Genomic DNA, 19,108 nt, shown 5'->3' with positions numbered 1-19,108 from the left:
AAATGGCGTGCTTAGTTTCTCTGCCCGAACTTCCCTTGTGAGGGCAAGGGAAATCACTGTATAAGAAAATAAATGATCGTTAAATTTTATTAATACTAACAAAAGTCTCCTTTCTGTGTACACGAAGACATAATAAATATAAAACTGGAAATTTGAATATTGTAAAAATTGTCCTCCTTTTCCCCTTCAAATATGGATTTTATTAAATGCTGAATCGCACATTTTTAACGAATAGATTGTGTAAAACAGAACACACTTCCAGCTTAAGGAAATCTCAAATTTTGTGCACTTTCGGAATAAAGAAAGAAAAATTCGAATACTTTATGAATTTCCCCCTTTTCGTCCTTAGAGAGAGAAGTTTCCGAAAAGTATTTCCTTATTTTTAATTAAGAGTTTATATAACCGAGTTCTACACCTTCAACCTGAACATGCTTTGATCCGTCATTTTCTGAATAACTAATTATGGCCTATGGAACTCGAAGGTTCAATGCCACGTTCACAAAAGATCTTCATTGACTTCTATTCGTAGCCAACTGGATCCAGTTTCTACTTTGTATTCGTATTTATGCGAGATCCATCTTAATATTGTCCTCCTATTTGCGTTTAGCTCTTCCTAACGGTCGTTTTCCGATTGATCTTCCAGTTAAGGCTTTGAAAGCATTCCTCCTTTCTTCCATCCTGGCTACATGACCTGCCACCTGAGCCTCCTAGATTTGGTGACACTAACAATGTTTGGTAAACCGTATAAATTATGTAATTTCTCGTTATAAAGTTTAAACCATTCCCCATTCCCGTACCTCTTGGGTCCGAATATTCGTCTCAGAATTTTGTTCTCAAATACTTTCAGTCTACGTTCTTTCCTCAGAGTAAGCGACCACGTTTCGCAAACATACAGAACAGGCATGATTATCGTTTTATATGTTTTAAGCTTCAAATTCCTCGAAGAATTCGCGACAAGAGATTTTGAACAAAATAATAACATGAATTCCCTGCTTTTAGTCGGTATTTAATTTCTTCGGGAACATGGTTTTTGTCTGTTAATATTGATCCTAGATATTTGAAAGTATTCACTTTATCAAAAATATTATTTGATATTTCAACGCATCCATAATTTACCGTATTGCAATCTCGACGAACTTCCATGTATTTAGTTTTCCCTGCATTTACTTCTAAACCCATATCCCGCAAGCGTTTAATAAGATCTCTACATTTCTTTCTATTGTTCTCCTGTCATCCCCTATTAAATTTACATCATCCGCATACGCCATAACCTGGTGAATACTATTCAACTCTAGGCCCCGGTTGCTATCTTTGAATTTCCTTATAGGATACTCCAGAACAAAGTTGAATAATAATGGCGACAACGCATCTCTTTGTTTCAGACCATTCTCCATGTGATAGCTGGTGGACAAAAATTTTCCTATCCGGTTTTACTTTGGGATTCCTTTAAACATAACTTAATCTAATTAACTTTTTCGGTATTCCAAATTCTGTAAGAATGTTGTACAATTCCTAACCGAGTCGTAACCCTTTCTATAATCAATAAATAATGAATGTACCGGGATATTGTATTCCCACTTCTTTTCGAGTATTTGTCGAATGGTAAATATTTGATCGATTTCGTCTAAATCCGCACTGATAATCTTAAATAATTTCATCTGCGTATGGGGTCAATCTTGCTTATAGGATGTTGACAGAAGAGAAATGCCTCAATAATTATTACAATCAGTTTTGTCGCCTTTCTTGTGAATTGGAACAATGATTGATTCTTTCCACTCTTGTGGCAATTCCTCCTTGTTCTAGGTAATGAGAATAAGTTCATGTATCTTGTTCTACAATTTTTCGCCTCCAGCTAAATTTAACTCAGTCGGAATTTTGTTTACACCCGGAGACTTGTGTTTCCTTAATTTCTTTATAGCGATTTCTACTATTCGATTATGTTCTGGAATATACGGTTCTGCGGTGTGCATTTCCCTTTCTCCCCGCGTTATAGTTTCTGGCTCCGTGTTAAGCAAATCGTCAAGTAAATCTTCCCATCTATTTAAGATACTATCTGTATCAGTGAGAACTGTCCCGTCGGCTTTCTTTAATATATAGGCACGCCGTTGATAGCCTTTCTTAAATTGGTTGATCCCCTTATACATGTTTCGAATGTTTTTGTTTTTACTATTATCTTCAAGTTCCTTAATTTTAGCTTTCAAAAAATTGCTTTTCTTTGTTCTGAAAGTTTTGGAAGTTTCCCGTCTGATGTCTACGAAATTTTGAGTAGTTATTTCATTCGGATTTTGTAGCCAATGTAATTTTGTCTTCTCTGCTAGTTTAATGCATTCCTGGTTGAACCATGGTTTGTTTCTGCGTATTTCCGTGTGTCTCAATTTTTGTTTTGTTGAAATTAATGCTATCTCCGATTTCAATGTACGTATCCTCAACACAGTGCACTTTGAATCTTCTAAAACCGAGAATGTATTCGAAACTTCAATCTGGTATTCTTCTATCTGCCTCTCTTCTACTTTCTTTAAATTAAGTTCCTCCGTTTTCAGTCATTGAATATTTCCTTTATTCAACGATAATCTCTTATTATCGCTGCTACCAGATAGTGATCAGTGATAGTAATCAGCTCCTTTAAACGACAATCAGTTATGCTAGATTGTCTTCTTCTACCTACTAAAACGTGATCAATTTGATTGTGTGTTTTTCCGTCTGGTGAGGTCCAAGTATATTTATGAACATCGCAATGTGGGAATTCGCAATGGAACCTAACGGGTTCAGTTATACCTTTCAAATATTTTGCATAAATTATTTTTCTCGTGCAAAGAACAGAAATTTCAGCTAGTCTTCTGTATTGCTTTTTGGGGTGTACATTATAGAGTTGTGATTTTGTTTAGGAAATACGTATATATAAGCTGGCGACGTTTCATAGCAGTGAATATTTTATAACGTTACCATTATATTAGGGAGAATTTCTAGACTAAACATTCTTTCACGTGACTGACAAGTGTGTCAGTGACAAAAATTTGTACCTTTGTTCTCGTTATAGCAAGTGAACCATTTCCCTCACAATTTTGCGCTTATTAGCATCATTATTTTGTGTATTTGTGTTAATTTCGTTTACATTTTATTGTTTAGCAGTATGCGTTTTTTCTTTCCTATATATTAATTCTGTTGATGCTATGGATTTTTTAATGTCTTTTCTCCGCAGAATTCACAGGTACTTCTTGTTATGCCGTTATTTCAAATCTTCCACACAATAAGTGAATGCTTTTGAGTTGAGTTTGATTTTAACGTCCCTTTCAGAAGCGAGGCTACATGAGACAGGACCTACTGATTAACGTGAAATTAACGCCTGCCGGGAATCGAACCCGGGTCTCCCACGCCAAAGATGTGATGCTAACCGCTTAGCCACGAGGAGTTCATGTGAGTGGTTTTGAATAATCGTTAGTAAAAATAAAAAGTACCCCACTGGGGATCGAACCTAATCTATTGTTTTTAAAGTGAGAACACTAATCCCCTGCCCACGAGAAACATTGAATCTTTTACTAGTAAATAATCGTTATATGTTGTGGAAATAGGCTGGGAAGTTGTAAGTCTCAATTGAAGTCACAGGAGAAATGGATACAATTAGGCAACTATGTAAGGAGCTTTTCATGCTAACTGTGATTTTATTCAAGATTAGTATATTGTGTAGTTCCCATTAACTTCTGTTACAGCTCTTTGTCGTCTTGATACGAAGTTAACTAAACTTGCGACATATCAGTGTCTCTGTACCACTTCTTCCTATGCATTAAGAATTAGTTCCCATAGCTCGTCAGCTCTCCTTGGTGAGTTGTCAGGCCATTTTCCTGTAGTTTTCAAGTAACTTGTGCTCATAGATTTTCCACTGGATATAGTTTTCCAAAATATATCTTGAAAAAATCAAGTCAAAAATCTAAGCAAAGAAAAGATCTGTGAAGAACATTTGAAAGCTATATTTAAGCCCTGCACCTTCTTAGGATAAGCATTTCAATTGAAGTACAAAACCTCAGATGGACCCATCTTAACTAGGCCCATATTCAAATATTCATCTTTAAACGATTCAACCGTTTGGTCATTTTCTGAATACAAAATGGGAAATCAAAATACAGACATAAAAATTGTGCTTTCCTCTTTAGGAGCGAAAGAATCGAGAACACTGGGACGCGTGTCATCTTATTTTTAATAACCAATCTCTATTCCGAGTTTCATCTTCCAAACTTAAGGAGCTAATAAGATACTCTTTATTTTTTACATACGTTTTGAACTTTTCCTTCTCCCTAAGATCATCCAGTTTAATAAAAGTGACATTATAAAACGAAGGCTCGAGAACATGCTATATTTATTTTAAAAAAATTAATTTCAAGTAATGTAGCAGTTTTCCCGTGATGATACAGACAACGTTGATTTGAATGCGTAGGAAAAGTTATTTCAAATGACTCCTTTTCCACCACCTCCCTCCCGCAAACGTCGAATTTTCAGAAAAGCTGGTATAAGTATTCGTTTGTTTTTGAATAATGAGCTTATACACTGAGTTACGTGAGACAGAGACTTAATCATTGTAGTATGTATGTAGTTACGATGCAACATTATCATTCAATTTCCACCCCTGGCTGTGGCACAAATGCACAGAAAAAGAGCCAGACCTAAACGGAATTTGTAGGGATCTTGGGTCAGTTTATCGGACTTAGTTTCTGGAAAGCAGTCCCACTTTTTATAACCAGAATTGTACCATGGCTATGATGAGCACTCATTAACTACACAAGACATTAAAAAGAAACCATTACTGGTTGCGCCCACCGTAAATCACACAGAACCTGCGCACGACAACTTCACCACTCAAGTCAACTATTATGTGATTTTTGTGAACAAGATATGTAAATAAGAGCTCTGTCCTCTGAGTAATGTTTTGTGTGATGTAGAGGAGCTGTAGCCCATATTTGCGGAAAATCAATCCTATGCTTCAGTTCCAAAACAACCTGACCAGTTATTGCGAGGTTCATCCAGGGTTCATTTTCCAGTGGGAACCTTAACATTTAAATGAATTATGGGGTCCTGGTATACCTTAAACTGTAGGTCCACGTCTCAAATATCTCAGGCTGAAGAGGAACGCTAAACTTCAATAACCACTCTACTATATTTTTAGATGTTGCAGCCCTAATGCGTTACTTTGGGCTTCAAGAGATCTTTCTGTTTTCGTCCTATGTTCACGTATGAATTTTGATTACAAAAGTATGTTAGGCATACAAGATAGGCACTTATTTTAAACCAAGAAACGCAAAATTCTGGTGGAAGTTAGGCTGATTTCCCAGTTTCTTTTCATTACAAAAATCCCTCTAAATCATGATTGCCAGAATATTTTCAATCGAGTTTTTTTCTTTATATTTATTTCGTAACATTTTATGGAAGCATAACCAGACACGAAAAGAAAAATGCAATAGTTACGTTAAGTCGCCAATTGCAGGCGCACAGAGATGGAAATTGTAACTCTTCTAAGCGTTGGAAAACATTATACATATTAGGGCTGTTCCTAATTCCGGAATTTTTCGGAACGGAAATTCCAATTCCGGAATCGGAACACAGTTTCAAGACGTTCCGGAATTTCGAAACATTCCGGAACTTCTTATTGAAAAAATATTTTTTGCTGTTACCCCGAACTGAGAGGTGTGCGCAAAGCTTAGATTTGAAACTGGATATTGATTCCGCTGTGCTGAAGGAAGGAGTTTTGGTCCACGGCAACTGGTTTGTTTCATTCTCTAGATCCGTTCACTGTGAACGATTGCGCATAAGATTTGGAACTTTGTCTGGTTATCCATAAAGTCTCAATCATAAGTGATTCAGTGTAAATTCCGTAATTTTGTTGCAGAAATCGGAACATAGAAATTCGAGCTAGTTCTTCCCTTTAGTTTAGTTTATCTTCCAAGAAACACCTTTTTTATAAACCACTTTGTATATTCTTTTTTAAATGAATACCGACTGTACCATTTCCATTTATACGAGGCAACCCTAACAAGAAATAGAACTGCATATCTTTTGATGTATGGCCATTGTTAAGTATAAGTACCTGAAGGAGGGGCAGAGAATCATTTAAAAGAAAATACGATTTTCAGTAATTAAAGGGATAGGATAGTCTGAAATATTTGAAAAAAATTTGACCAGTATTTCCGGTGGCCCCACACCCCTGCTTACTGGGAGGGAAGTAGAAATTGTTTGTCAATAATCTAAAGAGAAACATGATTCCCAACCCACCGACGTTCGTGCTTTGTTGCTAGATTTTTTTCTTGATAGTTGGTTGATGGCTTGGCATTTTAATTTATGATAATCTGCAAATAGTGCACAGAATATTATTTTGCTAAGTCAGGTGTTTCTGTTTTGTGAACAAATAGATCATTTCGTTGACTAAAGTTTGATGTGCATATGTAACATGACGTGAACACTAGAGTACAGTTTTCGTGGCATTTCAGTATGCCATAGCATAGCATACGCTATGAAGCAGTGTCCTTTTGAAAATAAGACGCTTTTGTATTAAACAATCTGAAATAATACCCTACAAGGGATAAAAGCGAATTTACATGACGTACCCAAAGCACCGAATTTATCGCACCAAAATCAAAGCTTGGCTTGTGAGCTTGTTTTTAATGTTTGGTAGGTCTATGTGAATCGGTACTTTCCCGAATTGTAGACGCTTACAAGCGTATGTGTTCACCACATGAGTATGGAATTGGCAGACCGTCATTGGATTGGACCACACCTAGCGTAAGTTATACCCCTATCAACGCCTAGCCACAGGCACGTGAATGCTTTAGTGATACACAGGAGAGGAACTCCTCTGAGTCATCGGTGTCCAATCTACTTCCAATTTCAACGTTCTTGTAATGAATGCTTTTCATATGGACACGTGCGCTCTAGTACACTACTTCAGAAGTACTCACCCGATCTCTTCCGTTGTTCGGGACTTACCCGAATTTGCAAACTCTCTTCATTGTTTGGTACTGTCCCGAATTTTTAGACTCTGTCGCAGTCTCTCCAGCAGTAATAGACTTTTCACAACGAGTTGGAGGTTTCGTAGTACAGTCAACGAAACAGAAGCACAATGAAATCTTATACGTGGAAGTACTTTAAACGAATAGAAGGAAGGGCTGAAGTACGGTGTACAGTTATTAATTGCTCGGCTGTTGTTCCTATAAAAGGTAGCAGTACAACCTGCATGATTGCGCACTTAAAAAGGCGTCATCCAATAATATGGAGCCAAGAAAGACTGAAGACTGCGGAAGATGATCCACGGGACGAGGGAGAAGCAGAAACAGCGGAACTTTCAATTGTCCACGGGTAAAATTTCATGTTTTTTACATAAGGTGACCAGATTACTCTTTTGAAGGTTCATATTATTATTATTATTATTATTATTATTATTATTATTATTTCTTCAAACTGTTTGTATAAAGCGGTCGTTTCTAAAAGAGCCCTTACTGTTTCACGTTATTTTTACTGATCAATTTATATTTCCAAACAACAAACTGCAAATTTTTATTTCACACATTGTCAATTAAGAGTCAATAATCAACTTACAGGCTCTCGTGAAAGTGGATAAAAGAGGCAAGAAAGATACTAGAAAATAATTGAAGTAGAACTCCTGCCCTTTACTAAGTTTACCTATACTTGGGCACCTATGTTTACATGAAGAAAGCATTTGTTCAACTTTCAGACAATCGTCATTCAAGAGTCAATAATTTATAATAATAATAATAATAGTAATAATAATAATAATGAAAAAAGGAACGTAAACACCTAAAGCGTTTCTCACAGTCCTTTGCACCATTCAAAAACAAACCGCGTAACTTGATGTTGTATCACTGCGCACACGACTATTTGCTGATTGGTGAAGAGGAAATTGTTTCGTCTGTTTCCCGCAATATTTCTGCTGCAGCACGTGCATGTATTTCTGCTACTGCGATGCTATTAACCTTGACTGCGATGTGCATTACTCGTCTCACTCTCACACCATTGCACAGTGGTCCGAAACGCCGCAAAACCTGCGCAAAAATCCAAAATGTCAAGTACTGGAGTATGGAGTATGAGTATCATACACGTTTAGTCCATACAATAGTGCATCCAAAAACAGCATTAAATATTTTTTAAATACGAATAGAACGAACATGTAGAGAAGTAAAGTTCGTGTAATGTGTAATTAGAAGTTTGCTGTACAGGAACTGGAAGCAATACTACAACACCACTCAGCGTCTCCATTTGAGAACACAAGTGAACGAAAAGTGAAACCCCATGAAACAGAAACTGTAGGGAAGTAGCAATGAGAGGAAGTATAAAACTGCTCTCCAGAAACGAACCTGGAGGAACAGTGTCATATAAAATCTTAGCATATACGTAGTAGGAGAAATTCACCGTAGTGGTGATAAATCATTGAATTATAAAAAAAGTACCAAGAGGTACCAGTAAGATTCCTGCATAGGTGTGAAGGACAACATGTATAGGTAACGTGCATAACAAACATTGTTGCACATGTTTGCACATTTTCAGACTAGTCACCTGTTAACATGGGTCAGTACATAAAACAATGCATAATTTGACCCATACTATATCCGCATTATGTACTGTCTTGACACGTTTCGCTTTTCATTTGGTCTTTATCAGAAGGAAGATAGGTGAATTACTAAACCGCACATCGTTCGCTGCACTTTCGAGGAAGAATGGTTTGAGAACAGTATGTATAGGACGTGCAACAGTGGAAATCGCAATCTAACGTAGATTTTCTTTTCAGGCCTAATAGCTTTGATATTGTACACATTAGTCTTTGTGGTTGTTAAATTCAGAAAGATGTTTATTATCTGTTTTTTTTTTAGGAATAATCGCGTTTAGGCCTACCAGAAGATACCTTTTGAACGTAATGAGGGAAAAGGCTGGCAAACATCATTCTGAACAAAAAGGACACTTGGAAGAGTACATTATAGGAAAGCTGCGAATTCAGGATAATGCAGAAAAGTGCAACGAGATAAAGACAGCTATCAAATTGTTTTGCACCAAGATTTTCCAGGGACTAGATAGTTGTTCCAGAATGGTTGATAGGTTTCTTAAACGATATTCTGATTGGCTTAATGCACCTGCAAAGTTACCATTTCTGGAGCTGGCAACTGAAGCTGAAGAAAGTTCCACTGTTATACGTCCTATACATACTGTTCTCAAACCATTCTTCCTCGAAAGTGCAGCGAACGATGTGCGGTTTAGTAATTCACCTATCTTCCTTCTGATAAAGACCAAATGAAAAGCGAAACGTGTCAAGACAGTACATAATGCGGATATAGTATGGGTCAAATTATGCATTGTTTTATGTACTGACCCATGTTAACAGGTGACTAGTCTGAAAATGTGCAAACATGTGCAACAATGTTTGTTATGCACGTTACCTATACATGTTGTCCTTCACACCTATGCAGGAATCTTACTGGTACCTCTTGGTACTTTTTTTATAATTCAATGATTTATCACCACTACGGTGAATTTCTCCTACTACGTATATGCTAAGATTTTATATGACACTGTTCCTCCAGGTTCGTTTCTGGAGAGCAGTTTTATACTTCCTCTCATTGCTACTTCCCTACAGTTTCTGTTTCATGGGGTTTCACTTTTCGTTCACTTGTGTTCTCAAACGGAGACGCTGAGTGGTGTTGTAGTATTGCTTCCAGTTCCTGTACAGCAAACTTCTAATTACACATTACACAAACTTTACTTCTCTACATGTTCGTTCTATTCGTATTTAAAAAATATTTAATGCTGTTTTTGGATGCACTATTGTATGGACTAAACGTGTATGATACTCATACTCCATACTCCAGTACTTGACATTTTGGATTTTTGCGCAGGTTTTGCGGCGTTTCGGACCACTGTGCATTGCCGTGATATAGGGCAAAATACCCAATACTATATAATCCCCCTTCCTTTAAGAGCAACTGAACATAGTTATTTTTCCCCAAACTGTAATTATAGATGAAATTACAATGAGTTATGTCATATTATCAACTGAACGATAAAGAGATGGCGTTGGTATGTAACAGCAAGCATATTTATCATTATGGGAGATTATTTCTTTTTCATCTATTATCTAAATCATTACGCATTTCGATGAAAAACAAATGGTACTTTTCCCCCTTAAGTTCAATATATTGATGTGCTTTCTTACATTGTATAGCATACGAATGTACAAATAGTAACTTCAGTACTACAAAGTAAATAAATAAATATTCTATGAGAACATGAAAATTAGCTATTATAGGTCTTAATTTTCTTCAAGTGAATTGAACAACGTTGATATCGTTTGATAAAGTATTTGCTTTTCTTCTGCACTTACGGGTTTGCCTTGTTTATGTTTAACAGAATAACTCGGAGCAGCAGGAAACCTGCTGGCTTCCTTGGGTGACATCTTTAAATTGTGGCGCGCACTTCGTGTGTTTTGTCATTTGTTGTAACAGTTTTTTCTTACAAATTCGATTTTGGTTCAAGATTTCAATCCCATATAGATACATACTTTGAGTCGGATCCTAAATGTTCTTACTGTGCCTTAACAATACATTAATTACCACAATACATTGCATTTGTTGTGTACTATTTGCTCATGGAAGAATAAACTGTTATTAGTCTGATTTTCAATGTTGCTAAATCATAGTTATTTTTCAGTTTTTCACGAAGAATGGTTGTCAAATAGTTGTGTCATTTCATGAAAATGGGCTAAGAAAATGAGAAAGAGAGATCAAGTGTACTCGCTATATTATTGAAGATAATAAGTTCCTTATAGTATTTCAGATCTTTGTTTGACATTTCGTTAGAGATGAGGAAATAGTCAATAAAAAGAGAGAGAGAGAGAGTGAGAGGGATAGAGAGAAGTTAAAGAGGATAAACCTGTTTTAGTGATTCATTACGAAGTAATATGAGGCTAATTTTTTCAGTTATAATTTATATATCGCCTTATTAAAATGCAATCAGAATAAATTACCATTTAAAAGATACAAAAACCGAATATTCGGTGCCAGAAATGAAATAATGTACAAAGGAATCTTCAACACTTAAGAACTTTATAATATTGGATAGGAATGTTCATAACTTTTGAGTTTTATTTTTTTTCTGGCTGCAGTGAAATTAAGAGGAGGTACTATATGCATGTTAAATAATGTGTCTTTATTCCTATCTAGAATCTAAAATGTTTCTTGGAATTTGGTGAACAAGATGTGGATAGAGTCTTCATACTCTGATGACCGATATTTGTTTATGGCGTAACTTTCCTGTCAGATATCAAATGAAGGCATAAGTCACGAAGATTCAAAATATATTTTATAGGTATTTTATTACATATAACAAAGGAAATAAAATAATAAATTCTCTATTCAATAAATAAGTAAACTCAGTAGTTTTCAAGTTCTTGCAGAATGAACAATTGCTTGTTCCAAACACTCGCTCGCCTGTAATGAAAACGTACAAGGAGCTCAATTTTGAAATGAAATGAAATGAAATCTTTTGAGTTTTACGTCCCACGATTATGCAGGCTAGGCTAAAGGAGACGGTGATGATGAAAACATGAAAGAAATGGTGGAATGAAGAAAGTGGGAGGAAAAAAGAACCCAGAGGAATCCCCTGCACACGGTATTTGTCCACCACAAGGTTTACTTGGCGCGAGCTGGAATCGAACCAGAAACCCCATGTGCCAGAGGTGAACGCTTTAGCACTGAGCCACCGTGGCCCCCAAGAGCTCAATTTTGAATAGAAGTCGTGAGTACATCTGCACATGTTTCTAGATCTGATAATTAACTCCTTTGTGTCTATATGATCCGTTTACTAGTCATCGGGCGGGAGACCCGCCTTCGATGTCCGGAGTAAATTCATGTAGTTCGGATCACTCGTTCGGTTGTAGGTCCAAATCTCATAGAACCTTGTTGTTGAAGGGGACGATAAACTTTAATCCATCCATCCAACCATAGATCTGCTAGTAGGACCACTAAGATATCATGTAATAGTAGTTCTGATTCAAAACATTTTAGATAGATTCTCAGCTAGAGGAAACGTTAGGAGTGGGGATAGTAAGTTTTAGTTGTAATATACACTGGTAGAAGAAATGTAACGTTACCACCTTCTTCCTCCTGGTGCGAGTTTGCGTTTACATAGTAGTTCAAAGACTCAGGAGAGCAGTGCGTACGCCACTGCAAACGAGAGAAAATGCTTCCTGATTCTCCTATCAAAAGCCCATGCCATTTCATTTTTAATCTCATTGTTTTCCCCCCTTTAATTTGTTTATTAATTTCTTAGCACAAAATCACATATAACATTTTTTGTTTAATTAGTTGGCAACATTTCTGCACTGCAGTCTGCATTGTTTACAGGGGGTGCAAAGCTTCGTGAAAATCAGATTAGGTGTGTGAGGAAAAAGCTCATTTTCAATATAAAGTAGCATGTCACAGCTGAGACACACTAGGACAGAGAGAGATGGGTTTACAGTGGTACGCACCAGAGTTTGCGTGGGTCAATGAAAACTTGAATCACCACCCACTGTGACCCACTCTGACCCACCACGAACCATTCTCATATACTGTGACCTACTCTTACCAAAATCCATCATCAACTCTGACACGTGATTCATGGCCTCTTTACTGACTAAAGAGTTTACATTTGTAAAAAAAAAAAAAAAAAAAAAAAAAAAAAAAAAATCACTAATCGGAGTTCAAATTTCTAGGGTCAATCGCTCAAGCAGCACTCTGTTACAGTAACGGTTGATCTGACCTTTACGATATAAAATGGTAGTGTTTGTCAGTGTGAAAATTGAAGAAAATCGAGGTGAGAGGAAATTAGTATGTGCCTAAAATATTATATTAGGAGAGTATTCTTGCAAGTGTTAATTTCTTAACTCATTCCAAAAGAAATTTCTATTCGCAGGAAAATACCCCTGTACAATATGGAAAAGGTTATGATTCCTCAGTTCACAGTATTTTTCTCACAAGACTTGAAAAATCAGTTTTTCATAGCTATTAAAGGATCTCGGATACACTCTGAGAGAACATCTCCATAAAATATACTCGTAATTTCACCAGAACACCAAGTTAAAGTAAGTTACAAAATGCATAATTGCAATTGTTATGAATATTTATTCAAAGTAGTTTATGAGGGCGCGGTGTCTCAGTGGTATAGCGTTCACCTCCGGTGCTTGAGGTTCCTGGTTCGATCTTAGCTAGCATCGTGTGGAATTTGTGGTGGACAAACACCGTGCTCGTGAGTTTTCTCGGGGTTCTCCCGTTTCTTCCCACTTTCTTCATTCCACCATTTCATTCATTTCTCATCATCACCATCTCCTTTAGACTAACCGGCTTAACTGTGAGAAGTAAAACTTAAAGATTTCATTTCATTTTCAAAGTAGATTACCTTCTAGTTTATAAAAAGCAAAGAATAGACTTATTAAAAATTAGGTACAAAGTTGAATAAAACACATAAGCCATTAGTAATACAAGTATACATTTTCCATAACTCGTAATTTGACACCTTAAAACAAATCCGAAATCGGGTTTCTTTCCTGTTGCCCTCCATAATTTTTTCGTGGTAAATCATCCGCAGCGGAATGATGGCCATCCTTCAGCCAAAAAATAATTAGCTCGTCTACTTTGAGCTTATCTAACAGTGGGCCATCAATATTGGTGAACAAGTTAGACAATGTTTGAGCACTTAGTCTATTTCTAATATCAGTCATCTGTAAATTCATAAGGGGAAATCCCCGTTCGCACTCTGTCGTGGAAATTGATGATACTTCTATTTCTGCAACTCCTCATCGACAATCTGCTTGTCGGTCAGTTCTGAAATATTCAGCAAGTAATATCATCTCTCTATCGCCATACAGCATCTTTTCCATATTGACCATGTCAGTTGGCAATGTCGACTCATGGAGAACAGAAACTTCATCTACCACACCTTCGATAGGGAATCATGTGCATAAATTATCAATTAAAGCCTGATAAACTGGTGATTTCTTATTTGTTTATAAATTTAATTTTTGTAATTACACATGAAGTTTTGATGACATTACCAAGTTCCCTCCCCCTAGAAAGCAAAAGGGAAAGAGCTTCCTGGGAAGTGTTCAGGGGTGCCTGAGAATTTCCCCCTTCAATTGCCACACTGCTGTTTGTCATGGGCCAAATTACGATGAATTTCAATTAAATTATCATAGTATAATTATTTCCTTGTTGAATTATCGATACTTTTCAGTGGAAAAAAGGATGAAATTTGAAAGTCCCAAATCAAGGTAAGCAGACCAACGTAAAGGAAAAAAATGTACAATTTTACATATGCGTACAATTCAAACTTAAAATTTCCGTGTAATTAAGTTCACAGTACAAATTTCTTGTCTATTTTTCTCACAACTTTATGAGTTGATTGCCCCGTGCTGTAAACGCTCCATATAATAAAAATAAGCTTCAGCAATTATTATAGTAGAAAGCATGGACATATGAAGCGAAGCACTGTATTTTTTGTTTCTGAATATTATCTCAACTAATATCGATCGTTTTCGATCATTTTTACAAACCAACTAACTATCAATTTTCCATATATAGAAAGTCCCCCCCCCCCCCATAAAGGAGAATTTAAAAAAATGCTAGGACACATTGTTTTTTATTATTATTATTATTAAAGAGCTAATACACTGAATTTCAGTTCCGTAATTTTAACGGCTTGCGAGATACTTAATTTTTTTTTTTTTTTTCGAAAAAATTTGGATCCCCACTACCTTCTTATGATATGTATTATAATCAAAGGGATATAACATCCCAGTTTGGATTAAGGCCTAACTATATACCAAAAGTCATTTCATTTGACTTTGCAATTTGCGTGGTGATCAGGCACACATAGTTACATTCATTTTTTTATATAATAATTTATATATGGCAGTGATTTAAAAATGTAATTTTTTTCCAGTAGTTAGCTCGTCTAAAAACTCACAGGCCTCGAAAGCCAAGTAGTAGTATAAGTCCTATTTGTATTATTACAATTACGAATATCAATATCCAAAAGTGCCTGAAGTTCTTTTTTCACTTAGTTATACTCACCTCAGGTAAGTAGACAGAAACAAATGGAAAAGGAATGGAAATGGAAGTCTTGAAAGTAAAACGCAGACAAATTTACCAGTCTTCAGAAGATACTGTTTACAATGCAGTGAGCAGAGTGAGTCGGTAGATCAGACTGAGTCGGTAGGTCGCAGTGCGTCATGGTGTGTGGTGGGTCGCAGTGGGTCACGGTTGGTGGTGGGTCGCAGTGGATCATGGTGGGTGGTGGGTCGCCGTGGGTTACATGCTGTTGACCCACTCAGAAAACTTGACCCACTCCATCTCTGGTACGCACATAAGCACAGCAAAATCACTGAATTTGTTATTTGCGAACTTCGTAAATTTTGGAAAACCTGTTCAAGTCCGTTTCATGAAAACTGAGTATCACTGAATTTTCACATCCATACAGCAAGAAACGATAGATTTCTCACTTCAGCCGTGCTGATTTCTTTGTAAGGCTACTTAAGAGCCCTTCGTACCGCGGAATTAAACTACCGCTAATTTTACCGTTTTTCTGTATTATCTTCAAAACAGATAAAATAACCGAAAAGTGAAAAGCGGGCCGCCTAGACAATATTATTTTGCATATGATATCATTACCAAGAGTCACTTAGTTTCTTTCATTTTGAACTCATTTGTAGGCCTGCCATACGTTTGGGGGCTTCTAAGTGGCTGCGAAACAAGAGAAACTAAGTGACTCGTGGTAACAATATCGCATGCAAAATAATATTATCTAGGCGACCCGCTTTTCACTTTTCGACTATTTTTATCTGATTTGAAGATATTACAGAAAAATGGTAAAATTAGTGTTAGTTTAATTTCTCGGTACGAATAGCTCTTAAACGCCCACTCGGTGCCAAAAGTCAAGTAAATTTTAAATAGATTTCTCTCCTTTACGCGTAGCAAGTTTTCCTGCCAGTGGGACACCAGTATCTTGCGACGCTTTGCGCAAGAGGGGGGGGGGGCAGTGGTAACGTTGTGATCCCTTTTGGCTAAAATGAAAATTTTGATAGATCTTTTATGCGTGTATTATGGCATCTTACCTTCTTCAATTGCATTAATTTTGTTAGATGATCTGTCGTAAAGAAGCTATCTCCACAAAGATGGCACGAGATATGCTAGAGGTCACTGGATTCGGTTACGAATATTTGTCATTATTCAACTATTTAGCAATATAATGTAGGCACATATGCCAATTATTGCTACCAGCGATGTATATTTTTCCATGTAACATTGGAATCCTGTAACTAAAAATTGGATTTTAATCTCTGATCCTGTAACTCAGCATCCCTTAATACCCGTGGTCCTGTTTTGCTAGAACACAAAACTTCACCTTCGTCTAAGTTTAATCCAGATTGCACTGGCCTGGCTTTGATCAGCCTTGTGTAGTACCACAATAAAATTAATACACGAATTTAGGGACAGCCTATAATAATAAGCGAGTTGTAATTGAAAGAATAAACGTTTCTGTTCCCCACGCTATGCTACTTACAGTCCATTAAGCTTTCCACAAAGATGTAAAGATTACGTTACAATTTAATACTAAAATGGAACGGCTCGGTGACACAGGTGACTACGCGTCGCAGAGGGACATTTTGAGTTATGCAGTGAAATGGATTTTGAATTATATATTCTGTGGGCAAGAACCCACTATTTGCAATGCGGCGAAACTGACATGAAAGTCTGCATGGCATATATAAACTTCAACTCTCATTTATTCAAACTTCCTTGATGGCGCTAAGTCACCTCTAGCTCTGGGCCATCCAAATATCCAAGAACTGGTTACTGTGTGTGTAAAGATACAAATTGGAGCGTTATGATTCTGTGAGTTTTCAGCTCTGTCATGCTGGAAGCAAACATTTCACTCCATCTCCTCTCTTTCTCTGTTACAGTGACATAGTACTTTCCTCAACCTCCAGCGCTCAACCGGAGAACGTTTCCCGTTCAACGGAACCAATGAGCATTTCCGGGAAGACACAGACCACTCATGTTCGCCTTCCGGATAGTAAAACAAATGAAAAGTATCGGAATGCTGTTGCATATTGGCTTGCAATTGATATGATGCCTTATTCAGCAGTTGAGAAAGACTGCCTCAAGCATCTAATATCAGTATTATGTCTTAATTTTCATGTACCTGGCAAGAAGTGTTTTGCTGAATCCAAAATACCTGCTTTGTACAATGCAACGACAGAATTACTAAAAGTTGAATTGGCAGACGCTAATAACGTTGCGCTAACAACAGACTGTTGGACGTCGGCCTCCGAACATCCGTTTATGGCTGTTACAGCGCACTTTATTAACAGCAGCTTTGAAATGAAGAGTTATTGCCTCAACTGTACTTCTCTGGATGTTGATCACACTGCAGCAAATCTTCAGAGTGCCTTGAATTACAGCCTGGAAAGTTGTGGGGAATACCGCAGGAAAAGGTTTCTTGTGTAACTACGGACAACGGATCTAACATTGTTAAAGCCATTGGTGAATTAAGTGCTTACCGCCATTTGAATTGTTTCGGTCACACATTAAATATTGGAGTAACTAACGCTTTTAAAGAACAACCCACATGCGGAGTTATCGAGAAGATAAAAAGAATCAGGGGAATCATCAGTCATAGTCATAAAATGAAACGTGCTTTACAAAAGGAACAAGAAGCTTTAGGACTACCATATAAAATGATACCACAGTGACACCGACAAGGTGGTGGTCTCTTATTCCATTAATTCAGTTCGTTATAGAACAACAGGCTGCACTCGCCAAGTTCCTTTCCCAGACAAAACATAGGTCTTTTATTCTGCAACAGAAAGAAGTTAAGCTTCTAGAGACGATTTTATCGCTAATTTTACTCCTACAAATGCTGAGTGACAATATGCCTGCTGAAAAATCAGTGACAGCTTCAGCAATCCGTCCTCTTTATGAGCAAGTAAAAAGTGAATTTCAAGCAGATAATGATGATGATGATGATGATGATGATGAACAAATGCTTACGTCCAGCGAGACTTACTTGTCTGGTTATGATTCTCTTCAAGAAGAAAAAGAAGGTAGTGAAGTGGTACTGAAATTGGCTTTGAAAGATGTTCAGGTTCATATGAAAAAGGTAATTTTAGAACCCTTGCATGATAGGTATGACACCAAGGAAGAAACCAGAATCCTTAAGATTTGTTCCTTTTTCGACCCAAGATTTAAAATTGAACCAGCAGGAAAGGATGTCGATGTAGTGAAGGCAGCTGTTTTAGCAGAATTAAAAGACATTGCCATAAAAGATAACTCTGGTAGTGTTCAAAGAAACGTTCCGAAGAAAGGATTTGCAAGTTACTTGAAACGGAAAAAAGTTGAACAAGATACTGTTGAACAAAGTGAAATCGTTGAAATGAATAGATACTTAAATCTTGGAAACGCTGAATTGGAAGAAGATCCACTTACTTGGTGGAAAAATCATTCTTCTCTACTCCCCAGGTTAGCACAGTTGGCAAAAAAAATATTTGAGCATTCCTGCTACAAGTGTACCTAGTGAAAGAGTATTTAGTTGTGGAGGTAATGTAGTGACAGACCACAGACACTCTCTTACACCTGAACATGCCGAGCAGTTGATATTTTTGTCCATGAACAAATCCATTGTTCCAAAAGCTCTAAGTATATTAAGTTAAAACGTATTCTTTAATCAACATTTGAGAATCTTCATAGGATGTAATAATTCTGTGGTGTTATGGCAAAGCTTGGTACGCCTATGTTACTTTTAACAACGATTCATGAAATTAACTTTCCACTCCAGTAAAGGATTTAAATTATCGTAATAGTTGGTTTTTTATATGCTTTAAGGGAATATTTGCCACCATTGTGATTTTTTTCTTTTCCCGTAATTAAAACATTTTCTAGCGTTTATAATTGTAAGAAAGTACATAATTATGAACTTTGTAATTGAAATTTTGCAAATATATATATATATATATATATATATTAAGCAATTACAACAGGGACATACGCAGGAATTTATTTCGGGAGGGGTCTAAAGCGTTTCGGAG

The sequence above is a fragment of the Thermobia domestica genome, chromosome 4, assembly GCF_964235325.1.
Source record: "Thermobia domestica chromosome 4, izTheDome1.hap1.1, whole genome shotgun sequence".
NCBI classification, from domain to species: Eukaryota; Metazoa; Arthropoda; class Insecta; order Zygentoma; family Lepismatidae; genus Thermobia; species Thermobia domestica.
This window is presented reverse-complemented; position numbering follows the sequence as displayed.